Source organism: Macaca thibetana, chromosome 5 (assembly GCF_024542745.1).
Source record: "Macaca thibetana thibetana isolate TM-01 chromosome 5, ASM2454274v1, whole genome shotgun sequence".
In the NCBI taxonomy this organism is placed as follows: domain Eukaryota; kingdom Metazoa; phylum Chordata; class Mammalia; order Primates; family Cercopithecidae; genus Macaca; species Macaca thibetana.
The window spans coordinates 113,735,853-113,762,727 of NC_065582.1; the positions used below are offsets into that span (position 1 = coordinate 113,735,853).

The 26,875-nt window shown below is 32.6% G+C and overlaps 1 protein-coding gene across 50 annotated transcripts in view; it reads left to right on the forward strand.

The window, feature by feature from the left end:
• The window catches only part of ADGRL3 (adhesion G protein-coupled receptor L3), an 873,550-nt gene that overhangs the window by 164,462 nt on the left and 682,213 nt on the right, over positions 1-26,875 (forward strand). For all 50 annotated transcript variants that reach the window (XM_050789802.1, XM_050789801.1, XM_050789811.1 and 47 more), the window contains exon 2: positions 12,833-12,898. The gene's annotated coding sequence lies outside the window, so the exon portion shown is untranslated. The remainder of the gene's footprint in view (positions 1-12,832; positions 12,899-26,875) is intronic.

Consider the following 26,875-nt stretch of genomic DNA (forward strand, 5'->3'; position numbering starts at 1 on the left):
CACCGTGCCCGGCCGACCTTTTGTTTTTAAAGTATTCATTTATACGACTTTCTTCCACGGGGAATTAAACAGTTATTTATTTTTGTAGCACACAAAATAATACACTGTCTAGCACACAGCAGGTTTAGAATAACTGTTGTAAGATAAATGAATGAATAAGTAAATGAAGCCATTAACATTGATGGAGAATTAGAGGACATTCTAAATGTGAGTCACCATACGTACAAACAGGTTGGAGTTAGAGATGAAGACAGAGCGAGCATTTGAGAGACAATAATCATCACCAAAATTCAGTAATAATAGCAATGGTTACTGTAATGTTGTTTGTGGAGGTCTTTTCAATAGTACCTGAATGTCATTCAATGTCAACTTTTGAATGGCTGTGTCATGATATTTTAACAGGTATGGAAAATAATAATTCTGTGCTTGTGTTCTTAAAAGTTCTAACAATTATGACAAACCTTACTTAGCCTAAGGTTGAATTTCTAGAGGGATCATAAAATAGTAGGATATTCTCTAAAAGACAGAAAAACAAAATGCTTATCTGGAGAAGGGAATGGACGATGAGTATTGTAGGCTAGTATCATTATGCCCAAGTTATAGAAAATTGTTATGACATTGTGACAATAATGCAGATGCATACTGCCCAGCTGTCTCGTTATCCAAAGTTGGTTCTCTAAATAGGAAGACTTTAAAAAAAGAAATTGTTGTTATTGAGTTTATTTGACTGGGAGATCACAAAATGTTACAAAAAAATTGAATACAATATACCACTCAGAAGTTTAACTGATTGTTTTAACAGATACAGTGTAGTTTTCTTTTGCTTTACTGAGACTGCTAAGGGGACCAATATCTTGGCAAGTGCAAAAGGCATAGAACACACTCCCAGCTAACAGAGGCTCTTGATGTTCAAGAGCATTTGAGCTAAACCATCTCAGAAAGAATTAGATCATTCATGTATTGGAGGCAAGGGAAATGTATCTGCCTTGGTGCCTCACTTACTCTGTTTTCAGGAAGCCTAGATGTAGTTTGCAGTGGTGCTGTTGGATACTAGGAAGTCTCAGCTTCAGGATCTGCTGAGGCTGGGGGGATGCCCCATTGCAGCCAATCTAAAATTGCTTCAGCTTCAAGAGGAAAAACAAATTTTGGAACACCTGAATCTCTGCAGGTGAATCTCTGAATATTTTCCTGCCTAAAGCATATAGCACTGTAGAACACCAGCTAGTATTTTCAGAACTGGCAACTATTAACTGAAAAACTAATTTTTCTTACCATTTCTCTCTTTCAAGTAACAGAAAAAAAATGAGAATTTCTATTTGTATAGTTAGAATTCTACAACATTTTCAACGCATGATGAATATAAATTGATGAGAATAATGATGAAACAGGAAAGATATTTATGAGTTTTAGAAAAGCTATAATCTTAATTCTCTTGTGAAGCATAATTTGTCAACAAATTATTTTTTTAGAACTGGTCCGAACTAGGGTTTACAACTTACCTAAAATTTTGTTTGCAAAGATAAATGTTTAGGTATTCTGTGATATGCTAGATCCTTTCCTTGAAAATGTGTATTAGTTTTAGGGAAAATTTAAGGCATTTAATTACTTTTTTAAAAAAAGAACTAATGGTCATTACTTGCTTTCTTTTAAAATAAGCATTCTCTTTCCAATATGTGTACAGTCACCAGAAATGCTGAAAAGGTTCTAGATTTCTATAAAGCCATGATTTTATGGAACATTTAAGTGGCAGTAATTTGGCTGGCTTTACCATCAGCTGCATAAACATCAACGTCTATTGACACATTATAAAGGCACAAGTGGAGTGTAGCCTGACATCCTGATGCCTGTGCTGAGGTTTAATAGTGCATCTGTATCACTTTTCCCAGTGGGAAATAACAGGATGTCACACTGTAATTTTTTACTACTGTATAATAAAATATAGCCATAATAAATAGCATCTAAGCAAATAAAGCGGATTTGGACCAAATCCATTTTGCCTTCATCACTTAGTATATAGGTCATGCTTTTAAGTAGTTGTGGATACTAAATTGGCTTAATTGGATCAACTTGCATTTGACTGTCTTTGACTGCAGTGAAGTAGAGACAGATGTTTTGTTTTTATTTGCTATTTAACATTTAAGTGATATTTTTTAGTAATTTTGCTTTGGTATTCCATTGTAATTATTAACAGTTTATATGGATTAAGATCTAAATTGTGCTTCAATTAAGTTAGTTGACCTTTTAAGCTTGTTATTGCTGTTGCTTTGTTATTTTCACTCTTTGTTATTCATATACCTAATGTTGATCATTAAATAGCCAAACCAACACTGTTGTGTACTGTTAAGAAAGTTTGCAATTGCCTGTGAATGTCCTGGTAATAGGAACAATATTTAACTCAGTTTTGTAGCGCAGTTAGCTAGCCCAGCTTTAGGTTTACTGTGGCTTTTTCTTTGTTTATTAGATTGATTATTGAATGAAAATGACTGTAAACAATGTTCTTTTGAAATCTAAATATATAAAAGTTTGCCTTTTATGTAATTTAATGTGTCATCCATTTTAATAGAAATAAAAGTTAAAGTAACACATTGAAATATTAAAATATTAAAAAGCTGCTGCCTATTAGTAGGAATTTTGCCAAACATTAGAAGAAAATAGCAAATTTGGGATATACAAAAATGATTTCAGACAAGTTTTTTAAAACTCTTCTTTGTCGCTTTTCCAAAAATACCTAGCTCATCTTTGATCTTGATTTTTTATTGTAATAACCACAGCATGCTATTCTTAAAATTATAATAAGCATATAACATTCATGTAAGAGACGATAAATGTATGACTTTTCTATAAAGCATAGTTATTTAATTTGAAATAATATCTTAAAGAAATAAGAGACGTAATGATTTTCATTTATAGATATACTTAAAATTATGTTTGCCTATTTATCCCATATGAATTTGAGAATTTAACTTTCATTAAGGGGGAAAGTAGAAAAAATGTTAAAATGTTAAAATTTTTGTTATTAGCATTTCCTTTATATCTCTGGAATGTATACTTCAAAACTAATTGATTACATTTAGTAACAATGGAAATTAAATTTAGCATCAATTAAATTAAAAAATAACACAATATTTTAATTCAGGTAAATTATTTTCATAGTTTGCTGTTCTTTGACTTTTGTTATTCTGAAAAATATTGTTTCACTTTAATGACTATTTTACTTTTCAAAGAGCTGTGTTGCTAACTGTATGCAACATCCATTAATTTTAAAAAGGTCTATGGATGCATTAACGTTTTCCTACAAAAAGCCAACAGGTTAAAAAAATTTTAGTGAATCTTATATGAAAGGTTGATATGAATTTTCCCCCAATAGGCATGCAATATCTACATAACTTAAAACTTAGATTTATATACTCTTCTTTTTATAGCTATAACATATAGACATAAAATATAAATACTTAAAAGTAATGTCCTCAAAAGGCAGAGTAAAATACCTACACATATACAAATCCTTTGAACTTAGTCAAGGGCGTTAACTTTTGCTTATCTAGAATACCAGTATTACCTAACCTTATTATGACTAGCTTGAATCATGTATGAGTAAAATATCTAGGATCTTGTTTGGGTGGGTGTGGGGGTAATTCTTTGGGTAGAAAAAAAAAATTCTGAAAAGTTGGGGCAAATATTCCTCCTATTCAAGTGTCCACTGCAGATGTTTGCATTTGAATAGTAAAGCTATTTCCAAAGTTCTTTCTTGTTTTTTTCTGTTTTCCTCAGAGCCTTAGGTATTTCTTTTGGATGTCAGTTTGTCAATACTCTGCTTTTGCTTCTTCTGATTTCTGTTTGTTAGAACTCTGTATAGGAAAGAAAGAATAAGTAGGTCTTGACTGAGGGCCATTCCATGAAGTTGAATTTTAGTGCAGTGTGCCTTTTTTTTTTTTCAAACGTGTTTTCTGATTCAGACTTGTAAGTTACATTGGTTTGATTTCCAGATGTTGGAGTCTCAGATAAGGGACTATTACTGTGGAACATAAAGCAAATTTTTAAGACCTCAGTACTGAAGATTTTCTGCTTGAAATCTTAGACAAAGTGAGAAATAAAGCTTCATGCGATGAACTACAGGCAATGTGGGAAGGGGGCAGAGAAAAAAGGAGAAAGCAGAATGGCAATGCAATGGAAACCTGATATTTGATATGTAAGTTAATCCCTTTCAGACCTCCAGCCAGATTTCTTTTTTCACTTGTGCAGAAGCATTTCTTTATTTCCTTCTTTCTGCTTTTTGATCCCACATTCTGCCCCCTGCACAGTTGGAATGTTCCCAAAACACTTTGGCAGAGGTCACTTCTCAGAAGCTTTTTAAACTTTAGTTAGAATACATTTATTGATTTTTTTTAATAACCAGAGGAATGAGGATTTTTGGAAAAAGTTCATCTGAGATTCAGTGTCTGGCTTGGCAATCCAAACTATTTTAAACCTTTAGATGCCAGGTCTTTAGTAAAACAGTAAGGATTCTGGCATAGTGGATTTTCGTTGGGATTTGTATCACCTGACAATTTGGCCTTCTAGATATGTGAGATAAAAATCATTTTTCTGGAACTGACATTCAGAAACTGCCTAAGTTTACAAAAATTCAGTAAATCTTAAAAAAAAATCTATCATGAGTCTGTAGAAGGTATATGGTAGCATGTGCTGGTGCAATAACTTGTTCTTAGGCGATTTTTCCTTGTATTTAATAGTTCAAGATTAAACTCTAAATTTTTTAATCTAAATTTACCATGAAGGGAAAGTACAGTTTTGTGAACTAAAAACTGGATAGTTAAAGACAGGATACATAAATGTTTAAGGAAAAGGATCTTTTCTTAGTAAAGCATTACTGCTTTAATGAATTTTTTAAATTTCTTACTCAAATTTTGGACATAAACCAGGACAAAATTTCCTACATCCATAACCCTGAGACAATTATCATATCTCAGGTGTACTCCCTAAGTTAATCTGACTTACACTGTCCCAGCATGCATGTTTCAGGTTAGATTTTGGTATGTTTGACCAGTGTGAAAGGAAAGGAGATGGAGCAATGGTAGAGTGCTTAAATAATATATATGTTGAAAGCTGATTATTTTGCAATGCATTTCAAAATGATTTAGTATGAAGCTTGTGTAAAAGGTAAATATATCCAATGCATTCAAAATGAATTAATTAATATGCAATCTTTCAAAAATACAGCTACTGTAAAGACCAAAGGGTCTATATGTTCTCTTTGTATATTCATCTTAGAAAAAAATACATGAGGTTAGAATTCATATCTGAAGAAGCAACAGCAATCAGTGTCACTTAATTGCAGGTATATATTGAAAATTAACTTTTTGTTTTATGAGTGGTAGTTTCTCATTTTAACAGGAATTCTAAGAACAGATGTTTTCTTTCCTGACTTTATCCCTTGTATTTTGAACAATATTTATTATTAAAATATACTATATTCCTACTGAAGTTGAACAAATGAACATTGATCTTTATAATCCCCTTCTTAATAAAACTTCTTAAATACTTAAATATAAATTATTGTTATATTTTCATTACTTACAAAGCAAACTTCCAATTGTTTTGAACTGTTTTGTCATAGAATATGTAAATGTATGTACTGTTTAACAATTATTTCATTATATAAACTGCAGGGTAGATTTCAGCATGTTCTACTAGAAAATTACCATTTAAAAGTATATAGAGGGTAGGCACATTTTATTATAAATGAGAGAAGCTTAATAATTCCCATTATTATAGAAGTTGGAAACCACGATTGGTATGCAAATACCACTTGTCATGTGTAATTATAGTCAAAACATAGCCATTTTTGAGGGATAAAAACAGAGGGTAAAGTTTTTTTTTTTTAAATATTGAAAATTTGAAAGCTATTTCTCAAGCAGAGAGAGAAAGGAGCAGGCATTGCTGAGGAAATATCTTCCTGGAAGCCCACCAAGTCTTCCTAGGGTTACAGACATGGGCTGCTGACTACTTGTAATGCAGAAAAGTGTTTAAAGGAGAGCAGGAAACCCACTGCCCCCAGCCATTAGTCCATCTTGCCCATATGGAATTTCCATTCTGTACTGAATCCTTTTCTAGATGTCTGTTCAAGCCTCCATCAGTCACATCTGCTGTGTATTTTACCATCTTTTCTCCCTTCATAAGAAGTTTCTTATTTTCCTATCTACAACAGAATGCTAGAACTCTTCCTGAGGGTGGGTTATTCACAGCAGGTCTTGTTTTCTCCTTTATTATGTCATAAGAGAATGGCTACATAGTTCCTTAGATACTAGCAGTAAGTTGAAGCATCTGTGAGTCAGTCCTTGGCTAGACGACGACGGAATTGATTGTGACTGTGGAACCTGTGGGAGCTTTGAGTAGCTTTTGATACTTGAGAAAGAATAATTCTCTGCACTAAAGGAATAGAGAAAAGACCTAATCCTTGGTTTTAATGTTAAAAAAAATCTCTTCTCTGAGGGAAAGAACTGTATCTGTTTACACTGCCCTATTCCTAGCTGTTACCACAATGGCTGGGTATATAGAAGACACCTCAGCACGGGTTCTTCTCTTTCCTTCTTTTGCCTTTGCTTTCATGGTATGGTGTGGTAGGGAATGGTACGGAATGGTACAGTATCTTATCCTATCCCATCATCCTATCCTGTCCTATCCTACTCTACCTTATATATACAGACAGGCAAACTGACAGTCACCACAATATATTTCTGCCCTTCCTTGCATTAATTATAAGTATTTTAGTATTTATATAAACAAAATGTAAGAAGCTCAGCCTTCTTTAAGCAACTTTTTTGGGTAATATATTGACAAAGGTTTGAGGATCATTCTCTGGATTTTCTGTATTTTTTCCCTAATAATAACCTGTGAGTTTCCTGTATGTTGTGCATTTTTATATACTTTATAGATCTGTTGACTATTACCAAAAAATCAATTATATGTTTTTCAATGAGGAGGAAACCAGAGTAATTTCATTGATGTGTCATGTTAAAAATGAAAATGCTACCAGATACAGAAGGTAAGGAATTTTTTTCATAGCATAAGATAAATAATTAGTGGGATTTTAATATTAATTAGTGGGATTTTAAATAATTAGCAGTCATTTTAACATTGGTCTTCTGGTAAAGTTTACACCTGCTTTCTTTTATTCCTCTATTCTTTCCTTTATTCCCTCTTTTTTTGCCTAATTGGCATTTAGCCCACTCTTCTTTTTCTCTTTGCTTAAGGTAGAAGCTTTGATTATTGATTTGAGATCTTCCTACCTTTCTAATGGAGGCATTTAAAGCTATAAATTTGGCTTTGAGCACTGCTTTCACTGCATCTCATAATTTTTGTTATGGTATGCTCTTGCTCCATTTAGTTAAAATATTTTCTAATTTCTTTTGTGATTTTGTCTTTGACCCTTGGGATATATAGAAATGTTAAAACTTCCAAATATTTAGGGATTTCCAAAATCTATTTTTCTTTTTATTTCTAATTTAATTCTGTTTTGGTAAGGCAACACAATTTATATGATTTTTCATCCTTTTATATTTACTACGATTTGTTTTTTGATCTGACATTAAGCCTATTTGGGGATGGGAGAGAGAGGAAAATTCCCAAGTAAAATGACATGGGATCCCCATTGTTCCTACCAGAAGTTCAGTAGTGTTTCTTGATAAACATTTCCTGATTTGTTAAATCACTGGTTAATTTCTATAGTCCTGAAACTGTTGTTTTTAGCAATTTTGTCCAGTTCTATCGTTGATTTTTGTGGAGACTATTTAGCCATTCTCACTGTTCCGTCCCCAGATACTTTATATAATGGAATACTCTTTCTTGGGGCCGCAGGCTAACAGCTAGAAAATATGGGTGCATGTAGGACTAAACTTTGTACTACTGATTTAAAGTTTACCAAGCATTTAGAGGTGAGTTTGTGCAAAAACAGTTGAGGCTAATTTTTTGGGAAGATGAGACTTCAGCACAGTGTTTAAAACTTTGAAAAAGTGTACAGGGGATCGCATTAGCTGACAAGCCAGTCTGTTCAGAATAGTCTTGTCTGAGGTGCCAGTCAGCAACACAAGCTCGCTGTTATGGAAATTCTATTTGGAGTAGAGTGGTGTCAAAAAGTGGTGTTTGTAATACAAAAATTGTATTAATCCTTTATAAATTCTTGAAAACCAGACTCTGTGAAAATTAAAACAGTGCTTTTGTGGATTACAGAGCAGAAAATCATCATGAGAAAAATGAAGTCTTAAGTTGTTCTGGGAATCATTTGCAAGGCAGATTTGAGAGGGGATTGAATGGTGTTCTAAGAGGTACTATTGAGGTGTGTAGACCAGTGAGACAAGATGAGTGGCAGGCAATTGAACTAAGTACAAATTGTCTTGGACTTTTGTCTTTAAAATATTATGTAATAACCATGGTAATATTTGTGAATTATAGCTTTCTAATCTGTAAAATAGGGTGAAAATTTATTTTCTATTTTACACAGTGATGAGGATTATGATATTAGAAATAGAGATGAAGAAACAATCTGAACACTATCTAGAAAGAGGTGGCATAAGATGATGCCTAGCAATAAGAAATCAAAGTAGAAGATATTTGAAAATCACCCATAGGCTAGTTGGGTGAGACCCGAAGGGGGTAGTTGGAAAAAGAATTTGACCATCATAAGTAAAAAGATAACATTTGAAGACCTAGTTGAAAGTGTGGAGGTGGACTGTCATAAATGTGATAATTATGTCTGTTTTCAGATCATTGACTCACATTTTCCTATTTATATCCAAAAAAAATTGAAATGATGGATGTGAAAGTGATATACTTTTTACAAATAATAAAATTATATTAGTAATACCTAATATGTAACTGTTGGTCTAGTTTTAAGAATGATTTAAGGATTAACTCTCATAGACAAAAAGATATTTCTTCATAAAAATTTCTCTAACTCACTGTATTGTTTTTAAGTCTCAATTATCACTGACCTTTTTAAAAAATGTCACTGTCATCTTAGGCTGAAAGCCATCTATTAACTGACAACAGAATAGTCTTTTAAAAACATGTTTGTTCATGTCACTTCTTCATTGACTCATGAACCTTGACTGGATAGTTCAGTAGGTGATGCCACATAATATTGGAATTAATGGCACCTGGCCTGAGCAAATAACATATTTTCCATCTTAATTCCACATTATTTTTAATGGGATTCCTGGAATCTTGTTTTAATACCAAAATGTGAAAGTATCTTCTAACAGTAATCAGTGTCATGAAATTCTGAGATGATCATTTTCTAAAATACAGATTTTAGGAAGTTTATTGTCTTTCATTATAAACATCCCTGTAAGAAACATAGTAACAATAAGTATGTTATTTGAAAGGCTTGAGGATGTAAAGTCTGAATTTGGCTTTTTTGCATTCAAATTCTGGTCTTGTCACTAATACCCGTACTAACCTCAGAGAATTGTTTTAAGGGTTAAATGTGAATTTAACCTGCCAAAAAAGTAAGAATTTTACATGTAAATAGAAAATGTATGTAAATTGTTTACACCTATATCTATTACACATAATAGTATGGTAATATATTTTATAAATATGTAAAAATGTGTGTATGTATATGTATACGTATAGACACAGACTCACATTTTCTGTGTGTGTGTTTGTGTGCGTGTGTGTGTGTGTGTATGTGTATGCATGTATCTATCTCTTACTCTCACTTACTGCTCCACAACTGGAATGCAGAGGTAAGCTCTGCGAGTGCAATTTTCATCTGTTCAGTTCACTCCTGAATTCATACCAACTAGAGCAGTGCCTGGCTGATGAATCAATGAATTTCTCTACTTTTTAAACTTTCTATTTTGGGATTACAAAATGTACCTTGAACATTCATATTTATCATGTATTCCAGCTTTTTTTTAATTGATGGATTGAATGCCATTTTTATTTTATTTTCCGTTTTGGAGATCTTATATATGTGATTGCTTTACAAAGTTTGATTTAAAGCAGAAATTAATTTAACTTTTAATTTTTAATTAAAACAATCTAGTACTCAAACTCAAAACGTTTCCATTTAATTCTCAAGACCTAGAGTGAATTGCAATAATTTCTGGTGCATTGCTTTTTATGTCTCTTTCGAACCATATGGAACTATAAAGTAATGAAACTATGAACATATATTTGCAGACATTAATTTTTATCTAAAATAAATTACATTTTTTGTCTTCCCTGACAAAAATAATCATATTGCTTAAAACAATATTTCTTATAGCTCCTTTTAAAAGATCCCTTTTAGATCGTTTATTAATTACAAAACAAATTCAGTCTTATTACCTTTTAATGATAGAATAGTATCATTTGATATAATACATTTTTCTGCCCTTCTTGCAGTTTTTTTTTTTTTTTTCTATTTTCTTCACCCTCCTGCTTGCCTTTTTCTTTCTGGTGTTTTCCCTCACACCTGGTTGCCTTCTCATTAGCAGGCTAAGTGGCCCTATGTAAGCTTGTCCTTGGTCGGAGCTGTCTGCTGACTCTCAAGTGCCATAAGTGGCTGTAATTGAGAGAGGCACTGAGATGTTGAATAACCAAACTGTAAATGGAAGATTCTCTGTCCTTACCTATAAAAAGAAAACGAACCTATAAAGGTAGCTATGCAAACAAATTCAAAGACACATATAAGAGTGTACTTTTGTTTTTGGTCTTAATTTATGTTCAGCCAATACAGTTTCCAATAAACAAGTTTCTGTGTGTGTGTGTGTGTGTGTATGTGTGTGTGCGCGTGTGTGTTCAATTAAGAAATGGAAATGTTTTGTTTACCCAGTCAGCATTTTGTGGCGCTGTTAGGTGTTTAGTTCTTTAGGGAGGAGTAATACAGATTGAAGAAGCCACAGTCTCTGTTCTCTAGCAATTCATACTATAGTGTAGCTTTCAGCAAAATAGAGAAATGTACAAAGAGGTATAGGAGTGTCAGGGAAGATAAGATTAGTTTTGTCTGTGGTGGAGTAGGTTTGGTAGTATTAGGGAGAACTTTGTGAAATTAGTCGTGCTTGGATGTCAGAATGTATTTCCCAGATGGGAAGGAAACAATAAAAGATATTAAAGGTGATAGTATTGTAGGCAAACCTGTAGAGAACAACCCATGATTGTTTAGATATGTAGAACATTTGAAGATGAGATATGCCAGTTCTTCAAAAACCAGGGAAAAAAAGTGACAGCCAGTAATTTTTGAGAGAGCATGCTAGAATGATCGTCCAGTGAAATTTAAGCAGTTGATTAAAAATTTGTTTCTCCTGTCCAAGCAGTCAAGTGTGGCATTCAAGTATGATCTTTAATTGTTCTTGTGGTACAAAAACCTCACTGATTGGGCAAATACAAATGGACACTCACTCCAAAAATACAGTGAGTTTCATTGCTTTAATATTTTTTAAGTCCCTGAACAAAATATAATGCTTTTATCAGTGAATAGCTTTCACTAATTTGTTTTCATTTTATATCATAGCATATCTTATTTTAATCAATAGTGATTTGGTAAAGTAGAGCTCAACTTTAATTTTATGCTATTGACTTTCTGCCCTGTATCTCATTCTTTATCCATTTGGGGACAAAATTTTAGAATAGATAATGGATTTTGTCACTGTTTATCATATATATAGTTACTTAACCTCCTGATTGCATACTACCACTAATAGCATAAATAAATACTAAATATAATAATAACTAACTAATACAAAGAGCTTTGTGTAAAGCTGTGTGTAAAGCTCTTTGTATGGTAAGTAAAACTAGTAACTAAAACTAAAGAGCTTTGTGTAAAGCTCTTTGTTAGGTAACTAAAACTAGTAACTAAAACTAAAGAGCTTTGTGTAAAGCTCTTTGTAAGGTAACTAAAACTAGTAACTAAAACTAAAGAGCTTTGTGTAAAGCTCTTTGTATGGTAACTAAAGCTAGTAACTTAAACAAAAGAGCTTTGTGTAAAGCTCTTTGTATGGTAACTAAAACTAGTAACTAAAACTAAAGAGCTTTGTGTAAAGCTCTTTGTATGGTAACTAAAACTAGTAACTAAAACTAAAGAGCTTTGTGTAAAGCTCTTTAAATAGACCTATTGGAACATTCAAAAATGGATATGGCCAGTTACAAAACCATTAGAAAATATTAAATATCTAAAGAAAATACTTTGAAGGACAATACTATTTTTTGGGTGTAAAATGTCTGTCTTACTACTTGTTTACTAAAATAAAAACATACGGTAATTTAAAGAAAATAAAAACTCAAATACCTCTATAAATCTTTGATTATTTGTATATTTCTTTCTATTTTTTAAAATCCAAATTTATTTAGATTACTGCAAATAAATAGATTACAGTATTTGTGTCTGTATACACAAATAAGGGTGTGCGTATGTGTGTGTGTATGATTAGATGTGCTAAGGTGCTTCTCAGTTTGTTTTCTATGCCTGTTATCTAATGGCAAAAGTGATAAGACTCATCCCAGTATCTTAGCTAGAAGAGCCTATGGCAAGAAATAAGGATATTTCTTGGAAATAGCAAAACTTATATTAAAAATGTTATATTCTTTTAATTAGAAAAAAATCTTGACTATCAAATCCATCAATTTTCCCAGTAAACCTTATAATAAACTAGATAGTATAAGAAGATGTGTCATCTGTGTCCTAAATTTCCTCTACATACCATAGTTCTGCTGTGAGACCTCAGGCATTGTGGGAAATAATAAACTTGGCAACCAACAAGAAATATTCAAATAGTTCTACAACTGTAACCATAACACAGAGTATTTATTTTTTCCCATCATGAAATTAAATATTTTTTTCTTTTTTTTTCAGAAATGTTTAATTTGATAAATCGGAGGAAAAAACCATGGATTTTTAGCAATTGAAGAGCAAATTAAGGTAATCAGTAGATTATTATTGCCAACCATATAATTTCAAAATTTATTTTAAAATATTTACATTCAAGTTAGTATATTATTTTATGAGTCTTTACCATATTGAAACGTCAGCATATTTGTAATGTGTTACTAAAATGGAATCTTACATATTTTTGGAAAACAAATTGCCATTTCTTGTTATACATTTTCCAAAAATCATATTTCTTGTGAACAAATTATAAGTGATCTAATTAAAAATATTGCTGTTGTGAGGAAATATACTCCAGCTATATGAAAAATAAATGAGCTAAAAATAATAGTTTTAGTAGGTCTCCACCTTTTTGGAAAGGCACATATGTTTTATTACTTTCTTAACTAATGCAGAATAACCATACTGAGTTTTTTTTCAGTTGCTGCATGTACACTAACACAATGTGATAAAGTCATTTTTGTTTAATTCATTCTGTTTTCAATTACATATTCATAATGTTGAATATAAATATTAGGTAATAAAATATATTCATTTGGTAGCAACCAGATGTTTAATATTAAGCAAATTACTTTCAAAAATTATGTTGTTAATTATCAGAAATATGTTTATGAAGTCCAGTATAAAATATTTCAAACGGTGTAACTTTATGTCAATATCCATATTTACATTTTCCCCAGAAAATCATAGAAGGCAAAACAGGCCCGCATATTAATCAATCAACACTGCAATGAGAATTTCCTCTTTTCTTGAAGTTACTGAAAGTAATTTTTATAAAGTTACTTTGTAAAGTTTAGCATGTACATTATTATAAATACATAGCCTAAAATTTGAAATATCAACTTGCTTATTGTTCTTCATATTAAAATCATTTAAGTTCATTTCATTTTGATATCAACTTTCCTATTGTTCTTCATATTAAAATGATTTAAGTTCATTTTATTTTGAATTATTGACATAATTGATATGTACTTTAATTGCTATCATCTATTTTCAAATATTCCGTACTTTTTTCTGAACTCTGAGTAATGCATGACTTTAAATTGTAAAACTATTGCACCTGCATTTGTATGCACTACATTTTCCATTTGATGTTTTGTCTTTTAAGTATTTTTGCCTTACTTTGTCATTGTTTTCTTCCCCGTATTTATTTCTATATGCAAGCAATGTTGTTCCTCTTTCACAGAAGAGATATGATTGAATTTCTTTCATTTGGAATTTCTTGTCAGTGTTTTCTTCTTCACACTCAATCACATTTGCGAACAATTAATATTATTTCCTTCTTTCAGAATAGATGTGATTGACTGTCTTTCATTCGTATTTATTAGCTTATTTATATATTAACAACTAAATTTGGCAGACATTCTTTTACTATGTTGGATATGTAATAGTTTATTTAGTACTTAACGCTGGTGAAATAAATCAATATATAAAACACACTCAGGCAATCATCCTTTTTAAAAAAAATAATCCAAGCAAACTTAGATATGTTTGCTGTGGACATATTAAAAACTGGTGAAAAAGATGAAGCACTGCAGATACTAGTGTGCACATTTTGAAGGAGTTCCTGACAGACTGCTAAAGAAAGAAAGGTGGGAGCAGTTCACTTCTGCTGGAGGCTCCGAAACTTTCAGAGAAGCTGTGAAATTCACGGAGGAGTTGTTGTGACAGGGAAGGTGAGGTTATACATTCCAGGCCCACACACTAGTTTGTGAAAGAGCAAGGGATGGCCATTGAAAGATTGCTGCTTCCATTGCAGCTGAAAGATTGCATATGTGGTAAGACAGGGTTAGGAGAGGAGTCAGGTGAAGTAGACCTGGAACAGTCCGTGAAGTATCATGTTTGCCTTACAAAAGCTTAATTTTCTATCCTAGATGCCCCCAGAGTGTTCAAAAGTATTCAGGGGGATGTTGGAATAAAATTTCAGAACATCTCCTCATGTTTATTTTCTTTATGAAAAATCAGACAGCATTACGACTTAATAATATTTAATTTAATGACTGTCACAGGTCCCAAATATGAAGTTTCTGGAGAAATCATAGGGATTGTTGCCATGTTAAATGTTTGGCAGGTTTGTTTTCTAATATTTTAATTGAGATCTAATTCATATACCATAAATTCACCATTTCAAAGTATACAATTCACTGTTTTTTTGTTTTTTTCTTTTACTGTATTCACAGTTGTGCAGCTATCACTGCTCTCTAATTTCAGAATATTTTTATTTCCCCAAAAGGAAACCTTGTATCCATTAGCAGTTACTTTTCATTCCACTCTTGCCCCACCGTCGGACAACCACTAACATACTTTCACTGAGGGTCTACCATATAAAAATGATCATGTTTGGCCTTTCCTGTCTGTCTTTTTCAGTTAGCATAATGTTTGCAAGTTTCACCCTTATTGTAACAGGAATCATTACTTCATTTCTTTTATGGCTGAATAATATTCCATTATATGGATATACACCACATTTTGTTTATCAATTTTTTAGTTGATGGAAAGGCCCATGGTCTTAGGTGGAGTGGCCTAGTGTGTTCCACAAACAGCAATGAAGCCAGGGCAGCTGGAGAGCAAAGAAGGTTGAAGATGGATCAGGTCTCCAGTTGCTGTCTGTGACAACAGTGGAGCAAGGAAAGAAAAAAGGAGGGTGATGTAATTATCCACGCAGAAGAGGATTGTGATTTGGATAAAGGTAGTAGCCTAAGAGGTGTTTAGAAGTGGTCAGACAGAATATACTGATGGATGTGTAATGTTTGAGATAGAGAATTAAAGAATTACTCCAAGGATTTGGGTGTTAAATACATTCAAAGAGGTCATTTCCTGTGAAAAATGGACCTTCTCCGGCATGTCTTTCCTTTGGAAGCTCAAAAAACTGTAGCGTATTTTACAAAAATTTACGTAGTCCTTAAGATATGCATTGTTCTATTCTAAATACTGTGTGGTAGATCATATTGTTAACTCAATTATGCAGGTGAGGAAAGTGAAGCAAAGAAAGGATAAACACTATGCCAAGGTTCTCTATTTGTATACTTTGAAATGGTGAATTTATGGTATATGAATTAGATCTCAATTAATATATTAGAAAACAAACTTGCCAAACATTTAAAATGGCAACAATCCCTATGATTTCTCCAGAAACTTCATATTTGGGACCTGTGACAGTCATTAAATTAAATATTATTAAGTCGTAATGCTGTCTGATTTTTCATAAAGAAAATAAACATGAGGAGATGTTCTGAAATTTTATTCCAACATCCCCCTGAATACTTTTGAACACTCTGGGGGCATCTAGGATAGAAAATTAAGCATCTATCCTAGATGCCCCCAGAGTGTTCAAAAGTATTCAAGTGGCTACTCATTGGGATTTTGATGGTGGTGGTTGTTTGAAAGGGTATTTTACTGTACTCACGTTGCATGAATTTGGTTAAGTGCATCTATGGAATTCTATGATTTTTAACTAAACTAGTCTTCAGATCTAGAAAATTGCTTTTATGTAGCCCTAACGTCAAAATTGGAAAAATGAAGATTATTTTATTAATACATGACCAAGGCAACAATAAGAAAATGGCAGCTGATATTTCCCCTAATATTAGTTGATGGACTTTTTGAAATGTTTAAGCTCTTATGAATAACGTTGCTTTGGAGATTTCTGTACAAGTTTTTGTGTAGGTGTATGTATTTATTTCTCTTGGATATATACCTAGGGTTGAATGTCCTGGGCCTTTCTACTGATCAGTCTCCCCAGTTATTCACATGGCTTGTTTCCTAGACTTCAGGTATTCTCTTCTCATGGCAGCCTTCCCTGCACATTCCCATTTAAAATGGAAACTGTTTGGGAGTACCCTCTCCCCATCTCCTGCCTTATTTTTTCTCCAGAGCATATATTACCACATTACACAAAATTTGTTTATTGCCTCCTTCCATTATTTTATGTTTTCTAAATATTTCCTCTTTATAGCATCCTTTTAATTTCTGTTTTTGTGTGTCTTTTATATTGCACCATTGGCTTTGCTCATGGATTTGTATATTAGAAAGATAACTCTGGAAGCAGCATGCATGATCATGTGACTGGAGGCAGGTGGATTACCCAGGAAATATTTGTAATAACTCAGGTGAGGTATGAGAAAGATCCAGTTTAACACAACAACAATGGGGATGGACAGGGAGTAACACATTTAAGACTATTTAGAAGGCTCACTGATAGATCTTAGTGACTGATTGCTTTTGAGTAGTGAGAGAAAAGTTGAAATCAGGAATCAGTCTCAGGTTTGAAAGTGGCAACATTGTTTGTGATGGGGCCATTTATTGAGCAGTGTAGGGAGCAGAATTCTTTGCTTATTTGCTTTTATACGCTTTTTATACAGTAACGATGTAATGTCTTCACAGAAACAGTAATGTCTGTTTTTTTCCAGAAATAATATCCAGAACTAGATGTTAATTTTCATCTCTGGGTAGGAGTGATTTCTATAAATTTAACACTTTAAACTGAAGGCCTTTAATTGTCTCATTTTTTTACCCCTTTTTTTGTGGAAATTTAAAAAGGAAGTTTTAGTTTGCTATGAGATTATGTTTTCTAATTAATTTCAAAACCACAGTCAGAATGTGCGGGATGTAAAAACTGGCTATGGGCAAGGTAAAAGCACATTAATTATTCAGACAGGCATTCCTGCTTATTCCACTCTTGGAGATATCGTGGCTGTCAGAATCTGTCAGCTGTACATAGTTAGTGCCCTTCAGAATTTACATGCATAAATGGTGACCTTTAGAAATCTGCATAAAGATAAGTCTGGTATTCGAATGATAGCTGCCAGTCAGTTGAGCAAAGCAAAAGTTGTCAGCTACTACTTAATCCACAGAGCGGGCTGTGAAGCCATGAACGGCAAATGGAGTGTATACAAAACAACAATAATACTTTTTTTTTCCCCACCAAAACAAAAATAAAATTCGTTTTTAACAGAATTTTACAAAAGGTTATAACCAATTTCTTGGATCAGTATTTTTGGTGTGTATAGCTTTTCTCACTAAATCTGTTAAAACTTACATTAAATTTAATAATAACTAATTTTAAAATTTAGTTATTTTAAAATAAATGTTTATTATTAAATTTTTATATTATAAAGTGAGTACATACTCATTGTTATGTTAACTCTGTTTTTTCTTATTTTTATGGCTAAACCCTGAACTAGCAGTAGAGTAGCCCAGTCAAAATTTTGTATTCTGATCCTTGTCTTGACCAGATATTATTTATCTTAAAATGTCCACTGCTGTGTCTAACCCACATCATTGAACAAATATTATGATGGTCCAAAAAAGGCTGCTTATTTCTGCCTGAATCAGGGATGCTATGTTGAATAGAGTGAGGTCTGTTCTGAGCTATAAATATTTATAGATTGGTGTTTTGTGTCATAAACAGTGCATTATTAGCTATTGACTTTTTGTTTTCTTGCGGGAGGGAGATTTGTTCATTGTTCTCTTTCAGTTGACAATATACATTAAAATTTTTTGACAACATACATTTAAAATTACTTATTGTAAATATTTGATGAATTAACAAATATAGATACCTATGCAACCACAACTGTTGCCTTTCCATCTATATTTATGCATATAGTTTTTTTGTTTGTATGCTTTGTTTTCTGTTGAAAATTCTATGAAATGGAAAACCTGTATAGAATTGTGTAATTTTCACATTTAGGATACAAAGCAGTTTTATCATCTAAAAATTTCCTAGTGCTGCTTCTGTGTAGTCAAACACTCTGCCTCTGCCCCTAAATTCCCAGCAACCACGGTCTGTTCTCCATTCCTATGTACCATACAGTGTGTAGCCTTGTGAGATTGACTTCTTTTTCTCAGCATAATACCTTTGAGGTTCATCCTTGTTGTTGAGTGCCCCAATAATTCATTCCTGTTTTTATTGCTGAATGGTATTTTATTGTATAGATGTATCGCAGTTCATTTATCTACCTATTGAAAAACACTTGAGTTATTTCTAATTTGTAGTGATAATAAAAGATTGTGTTCGTTCGTTGGTACTGCTATAAAATAATGCTAGAGGCAAGGCAATTTATAAAGAGAAAAAGATTTATTGTGGCTCATAGTTCTCTAGACTGCACAGGAAGCATGGTACCAGCATCTGTTCCTGTTGGGGGCCTCAGGGAGCTTACGATCATGGCAGAAGGCAAAGAGGGCCCGATGTAGCTCATGGCCAGAGAGAAAGCAAGAGACAGAGGTGGGGATGGTGTCACACTCTCTTAAAAAAACAGATCTCACATGAACTCAGCGTGAGGACTCACTCCTTATCAAGAAGGGTACTAAGCCGTTCGTGAGGGATTCACCTCCATGACCCAATCACCTCATACCAGGCTACATCTCTGACATTAGGGATTACATTTCAACATGATGTTTGGAGGGGACAAACATCCAAACCATATCAAAGTTGTTATGAACATTCATTTGCAACGTGTGTGAGTCTGCATGTGTGTGCGTAAGTTTTCATCACTCTAGGTTAAATACCCAAGTGTGGGATTGCTGGTCATATAGTAAGTTTATCTATTGATTTTTTTTATTATTATTTCTAAATTTCGTTTCTGTTACCTGTTTTGTTCTAGTTTCTATTTATTTCTATTTTTGGTGCCATTTTTATTATATAAATTGTTGGTATGCAGAAACTTTTATCTTCTTCAAACACTGGATTTTGTCAATTTTTTTTTTAACTCTAGTATGACTATGGCAAGACCTGCTTTTATTGATGTTTAGATTTAGGTAAGACAATAATCCAACTGAAAATGCTACTTTTTTTTTTTTTTTTTTTTTTTTTTTTTTTTGAGATGGAGTCTTGCTCTGTCACCCAGGCTGGAGTGCAGTGGCGCGATCTCGGCTCACTGCAAGCTCCGCCTCCCGGGTTCACTCCATTCTCCTGCCTCAGCCTCCTGAGTAGCTGGGACTACAGGCGCCCACAACCGCGCCCGGCTAATTTTTTTTGTATTTTTTAGTAGAGATGGGGTTTCACCGTGTTAGCGAGGATGGTCTCGATCTCCTGACCTCGCGTTGCACCCTCCTTGGCCTCCCAAAGTGCTGGGATTACAGGCTTGAGCCACCGCACCCGGCCAAAATGCTACTTTTATGATATTTTCCTTCCTTGATATTTTTGTCTTTTCTCTATGAATTTTGTCTTGTTTCCTATCGTAGATGATGCCAAAACGATTGACCATATAAATAAGGCTTAACTGTTTTCCGTAGTGAATGAATATTCAGCTGTTTTATTCTAATTAAAGCTCATGTCTAGTGCCCTTCAGAATTTACGTTGATAAATGGTTTTCTTTTTACGTACAAAAGAGTCTCATGCGTGGGCGTGGTGGCTCACGCCTGTAATACCAGCACTTTGGGAGGCTGAGGCGGGCGGATCAGGAGCTTAGGAGATCGACACCATCCTGGCCAACATGGTGAAACCCCTTCTCTACTAAGAATACAAAAATTCGTCAGGCGTGGTGGCGGGCGCCTGTAGTCCCAGCTACTTGGTAGGCTGAGGCAGGAGAATGGCGTAAACCCAGGAGGCGGAGGTTGCAGTGAGCCCAGATCTTGCCTCCGCACTCCAGACTGGCCACAGAGCAAAACTCCGTCTCAGGGAAAAAAAAAAAAAAAAAAAAAAAAAAAAAAAGAGAAAGAAGGAAAAGAGTCTCATGAGAAAATATTTACAAATGTATTCTAACATATTTGGTCATCTAGTATACAAAACCTCTCTGATTAAATACACCAAATTATGAAACAATGGAAATACAACAAAACATGATTCTGACATTGGATATTAGGTATAGGAACCCAATAAACACTAAAAATCATCATAAAATTATTAAATATAGCTGGCTATATCCGTTATATGTCACAGCAAAGTTTCTCTATGTATCTAAGAGCCGCTGAGTTATACACAATTTTCAAATGTGGTTCCTATTGGGAAGAACCCTGAATAAGATTCTCTCCATTCTAAGCCTGGTTTTGCCATTAACTTGCTCTGAGACCCAGGGCACACCACACGATCTCCCTGGATTGTAGTATTCTCACTTGTCCAATTAGCAAGAACAGCACTCTATTATTCACAAATAACCTCCGTGATCTAAAAAAATAAGATGTTGCAATTCTGTGATGAGCCTGGGTCATTGAGAAGAAAAAGTTAGTTGGCCTCTGTGTTTTGTATACTCTTGTGAGAAGTCAAAGATATGTACATTTTTAAAGACCTTAAAAAATACTTAAAGAAAAAGTTTCAGTGCTTGACAGAAATGCACTAAGTAATCCAGTGGCTTAAGTATTATAGAATCATTAATTTTGGTATTGGTTTTCAAAAGCTTAATATTTAAAAAAAATTTAGATTAAGCAAGTACATGAGTAAATGTAAATTCATATCCTCATTTTTTAGTATGATGGAATTTTATTGAGCATTACATTTTTTAATTTTTTTCAGAATTTAAAATGTCAGTAATAATTTAGAGCCTTTACTTAATTATGAAACACAGGCTTTATTATAAATTTTCAATTTTTTTTCAGGGTGAATATACATTTTTAAAATTTTCAAGCTTATATGCTTACAAGAAAAGGAAACATTAAACATATCACTTTTACTTATATTGGTGTAATGCAGAACATTAAGTACCATCTTTCAAACGCTAATTAATGTCATCATAACCCTTGAAGAGGAATGAAGAATAAAATATGTTAATTTGAATTTACTTTAAAATAAATCATTTATTTAGTGCATATTGTATTAGCGTCTGGTGTGCATAAGACCTCGGCTGTGTTCTGGAGTAATAATGTCATACCATCTGGAGAAAACTGAAAGTCTAGTTGGGGATACAGAAACATGTACTGCTAGCTGTATGATAATATGACAAGTACTCTAATAGGAACATGAGGAATAGAGAGTAATTAATTCTTAATAAAATTCTTTGTGAAAACTTTGCAGATTTCATAGCATATGAAAAGGATCTTATTAGTGGAGAACTCTTAGAATGGGCTTTCTAAGAGTATGGTCATGGTAAGACCATATTATTTATTATAAAATAATGAATAATCTGTTTTGGAGAAAATATAATTTTCCTGAGTGATAGAGTATTGGATTAGGAAGCAAACAAGAGGAAATTTAAGGACATATTAGGAGAACTCTTTTTATATTATTATGTATTTAGTAGAGACCTAAATATACAGGTATTATTGTGATATTGTTTTATTAAATAATAAGATCTCTAAAGAGTGTAAGACATACATTAAAGATGGGATTAAATGATCAGATAAAAATCTGAAATGGATGGCTGGATCGCATAGCCATTCATTGTTAGTATACTTTGAACGGATAGTATATTTGAACAGATAGTATTCTTCGCACTGTTCCCAAAATGCAGTGCCCTGAGCACTGATGAAAAGTTCAAATGACAGGCTCCCCTCACTGAACTTTTACACAAACCATTGAATACTGAACTTTTTCTTCTTTAAAACAGCACAAATTTTATACTTAAATATATATATTTAAAAATTACATATCTTCCCTATCCATCCAGTATACAATACATGTAGTTTTTCCTTGATTTCTAAAATGTGTTTGTGGAAGAGAATTTAATTGCTTTAAGAAAAGAAATAAAGAAATTGGATTGCTTGGTTTGGTTTACTGCTGCCTTCAGTGTTCTGAGAACAATAATGCAATTAGCTAAAATGTTTATTCACAAAATTTAATTCCTGGGGAGTATATTCTCAAATTGCCTCTTACAAGCGTAATGGAAGCAAGCAGTTGTTTGCTGACTTTGTTGCCAAAATTCTGAATGGCTAGATTTTTATAAAACTTGGGTATAATGTATGTATAATCTTATAAACTGTGCATTTTAAAATTAAATGAAGAAACTAAATTTTATATATACTTTTGTTAATTGTGTTTCAGTGTTCTCAGCCACAACTGAAAAAATCTTCAGTGTTATTAATTATTCCACAAATAAAAATTTTAATAGATTATGTTTCATTTCAATTTAATTTCATATCTGATTAAATACACTGAACTAATAGTATTTTTGGATTGTCAGTTCCAGGACAATCTAGTGATAAGGTGGTTGAAAATGTAAGTGTGATATTTATTCTGGACATAGTATAAATATTCAAGAAAAATGAATGCTTCTTCTCATTACACTAGTATCAGTCAATATTGCAGCAGTAATTCCCTATGATACCACCTTTGAAAATAATTGCTCATAGGATAAGGACAGAGGAAATGTATATATAGCTTATATGGCTTCTGAAAAGCACATTGTGCTAATGCTAATTGACAAACAAGGAATAATGAATGAATGAAGTCCTCCACCAAACTAACCAGGGTGTTTTGTTGTTTAAGACCACAGTTTATTCACAAAACTTATACAGATAATTTCTATTAACTTTGCTTTACTCTTATTGTTATTTCAGGTGCTTTCTCTCTCAGCTGGTCTATTTTCTAGCTTTAGTTAAAACATACTCACTATTATATGTTAATTTTACACAACAAATATAATAAAAATATGAAGGTTTTAATAGGTAATGACCTATTCTGGATTTGTTTGATAAAATATTATAACAAATTAAAGCTTTCGCTGAAAAAATAGCCAATTGTAACTCATTTGAAAGAGACCAGAAAATGATAATGTATTAGAAAATGATATCTGAAAATGTTTTAACTGGCATGGACTTCAATAAAATACCAGGGAACAAATTTAATATAAAACAAATTGGAAAACTTTGATATGGATGGGAATAGCTGAAGTGTTAATGTAGAAAGAGGAGCGCATAGATTTATTATCCCACCTGTTGAGAGCACATTGAGCTAATGCTAATTGACAAACAAGGAATAATGAATGAATGGAGTCTCCACCAAACTAACCAGGGTGTTTTGTTGTTGTGAGACCATAAGCTTGGAAAAACGCACCTGAATTGAGATCATATTCAAATTGCATTTACTGTAGCCTATTTTAGCTAAGGAGGGAAAGGATTTATTTGTAAAGTGCTACCTACAGTGTGCTTTTCACCCAAGTGCTTGACAGATTTCCTATACATACATGTCATCTGGTGACAACATCCTTTTAGCTTTAGCTGTAGCAGAAAGTGAACTTTTAACAAAGTTTAAAATTAATGAAAAACCATTAGATTTTTCTCATTATTTATATTTAATATATTTAGAATGCAAACTAAATTACAATGTTGGACCATTTCTGTCATTAATGATGATAAAGTTTTTCATTTAAAAAAAGACGTTATTTACTTTTTTGATAATGCCATAGATCAGCCCAAATTGAGTATTTAAAAAATAAAACTTTTATAGGAATATACCTATCAAATTACATAATCACATTTGTGATGTTAATCCCTAAGGAGAGAGTCTTATCTGCTTTATATTGGCTGAATGATGGCCAACTTGATTCAGTTGAACTGAGGTGTTGGGCATTGTTTTATTTTAAGGACTTTGATCTCTAACAACGTATTGTACAGTGTAGGTCAACATGATGAGTAACCAACACAATTTTGACTTTCCCAATCACTGTCTTTTTTGTTGCATCAAAGCTTTTATCATCCAGGAGGGAAATCTTTGTCATTGTTATTACTGTATAAAGTAGTAACTATAAATTTACTATAAATCTACCTTTTTTCCAGCAAATGTATTCATTTATAATTCAACACCAATAATATGTATTTTTATAGTACTTCGGCCTTTTTGAAACTTCTCACATGTAAATGCATATTCAAGTTAAATTCACTGAGTGTCTATTATGTTCTAGGCCCTATGAAACATGCTTTCATGTAATTTACTAAATAATCTATTAGCCTCGTAAGAAATAAATTATTATTATTATTCCTGCTGAATGAGACTTTGATTCAGGAAAATAAAAAAGTTTATATTTTATTTGTTTTCTAATATGATAAGTATATATACTATAAAATAATACAAAACAAAAATAGTGCAGTTTCTAGGACTTCAATATTTTAGCAAATATCATCACATTTTATGACATTATTTACAATTGTTACCAAATTATATAAAGTTAAGTCTTTGAAACCACAAACTTTTTTTCTTGCACATTAACATTGCCTCTGTCTTTTTCCTGTTGTTAAAACCTTTTCACTTGTTCTCCTCACAAACTTTTAAAATTTCAAATGAATTTCACAATCATTCTAGGAAGTAATCCATTTACAGAAAAATAAATTAAGGAACAGGACAGATGTGACTGAAGCTGAGTCACGCTCCATTTGTGTTCTCTCCAGCCTTAAACACAAATAGTCAAAAAGAAATGAGGCAAATGTGGGCATGTTGGGCGGTGGGGAATATGAAAGCACATGACCTTCTGTGGTCCTGCTTTTTCAAACTCCTTCAGGGCCCACCTTATTGCCTAGAGAGTTGTGAGTTGAAAGCATCTTTTTAGCTCTCAATTCCTGGTTTTCTCTCTTGTTTATTTCTTTACTTTTACACTCTTTTACAGCACATAGCCAGAATGTTAGTATTCCTAAGATTCTGGGTGAGAAGAGTTCTGTGCTTTAATTTTCTAATTGCTTCATCTGAATACCTCTACCAGGAAGGTTGGATAACCCGTAGTATTAGCGAATTTCCTATAAAAAATTGTCAGTATTAACTGGCCTTTTCAGGCTCCAAGGGGTATGTTGAATCTCTTATCACTAAGAATCATTTCTCCAAAGACAGATTTTAAACTTTAAATGAAAGACTCTATTTCTCTGTCTTTGACTCCCAAGATCACTGGAATGTATAGCTGTTGAAAATATAATGGGTAAATAATAAAGTGGTCATTGGAGAGCTGTCCATGCTGTAATTTGAACAGGCAAGTAAATTTGGACTTTGTAAACAGATCTCTGTTGAAATTTCTGGAGGGAGCCATTCTTCATATTATTGTTGATGTCTTTATCACACTCACCAGGCTAGACTCTGAATGATAAAATAATAAAGTAATATTGGTTTTGATGTGTTTTACTTTACCTTGTGAACAAAATCATTGAACAATATCTCGCTGAAACTGCAATTCTGGAAGCGTTAATCTTCTTTGTGATATGTTCAAGAATTAAGAATAAGAAATCATTGAAAGGAATATGATTAAAGAGTATTTTACTAGAAAGCAGACTTTGGAACTTTAAAAAGAAAAAAAATGATGATTTTTACTTTGAATTTGGATGAATTGAAAAAAAATAAATTTTAGTAGACCCTTATTTTTCTGGTGATAGTTAATGACAATCAAATGTATTGACAATAAATGATACCACATTCCAACCTGAAGATGGATTATTCTTTTTTCACTGAGATAAGTTATCTTTTTTTTTCTTATGTCTACTAATATTTAAGACCTGGCAAGAATTTTGAATTTAAAATCTTCAGCCAGACCTGGTTAGCAAGTTTCATTCATGTTGGTCCTATCTAGCAAACTTAACCTAATTACTTTACTTGGTAAAGTAATTACTTCTTTTTTGCCTTTCCTGTCTTCCCTAGGTTTTACTGACCTTTCCATCTTTTTGACTTCTTCTGTTTTTTTATCCTCCCATTTCATTTATGGAACCTCTGGTATACATTGTCTTTCTCTCTCTCTCTTTCTCTTCTCTCTCTCTCTCTGTCTCTCAATATATTTGACTCCCTTGCCATAGTCTTGAAATAAGAACTGATATATTCAAAGGATCTTTCAAAATGTAATATCTAATCTGAAGTAAAGAACATGTAAATAATGGAATCTTAATTTTTATCCTTCTCTTTCCTCTCGTCGTCTTTTACATGCACTTTTTCTCTTTCCAAAACTGTGTCTCCTTAACTTCCCCCAACCCCCACCAAAACACATATATGTGCTTTTTCTTCCATCATTCTGTCTAACTGCAAAGAAAAGAATAACTTACTCTTGGGTTACTTGAATTTATTCACATATTCTAATTAGAAATAAAAGTCCTGAATGGACCATTTATAGGACAGGACAATCCTTTACTTGTAAGTAGAAAGCATATGGAAATGGAAATTGTTGATGGAAT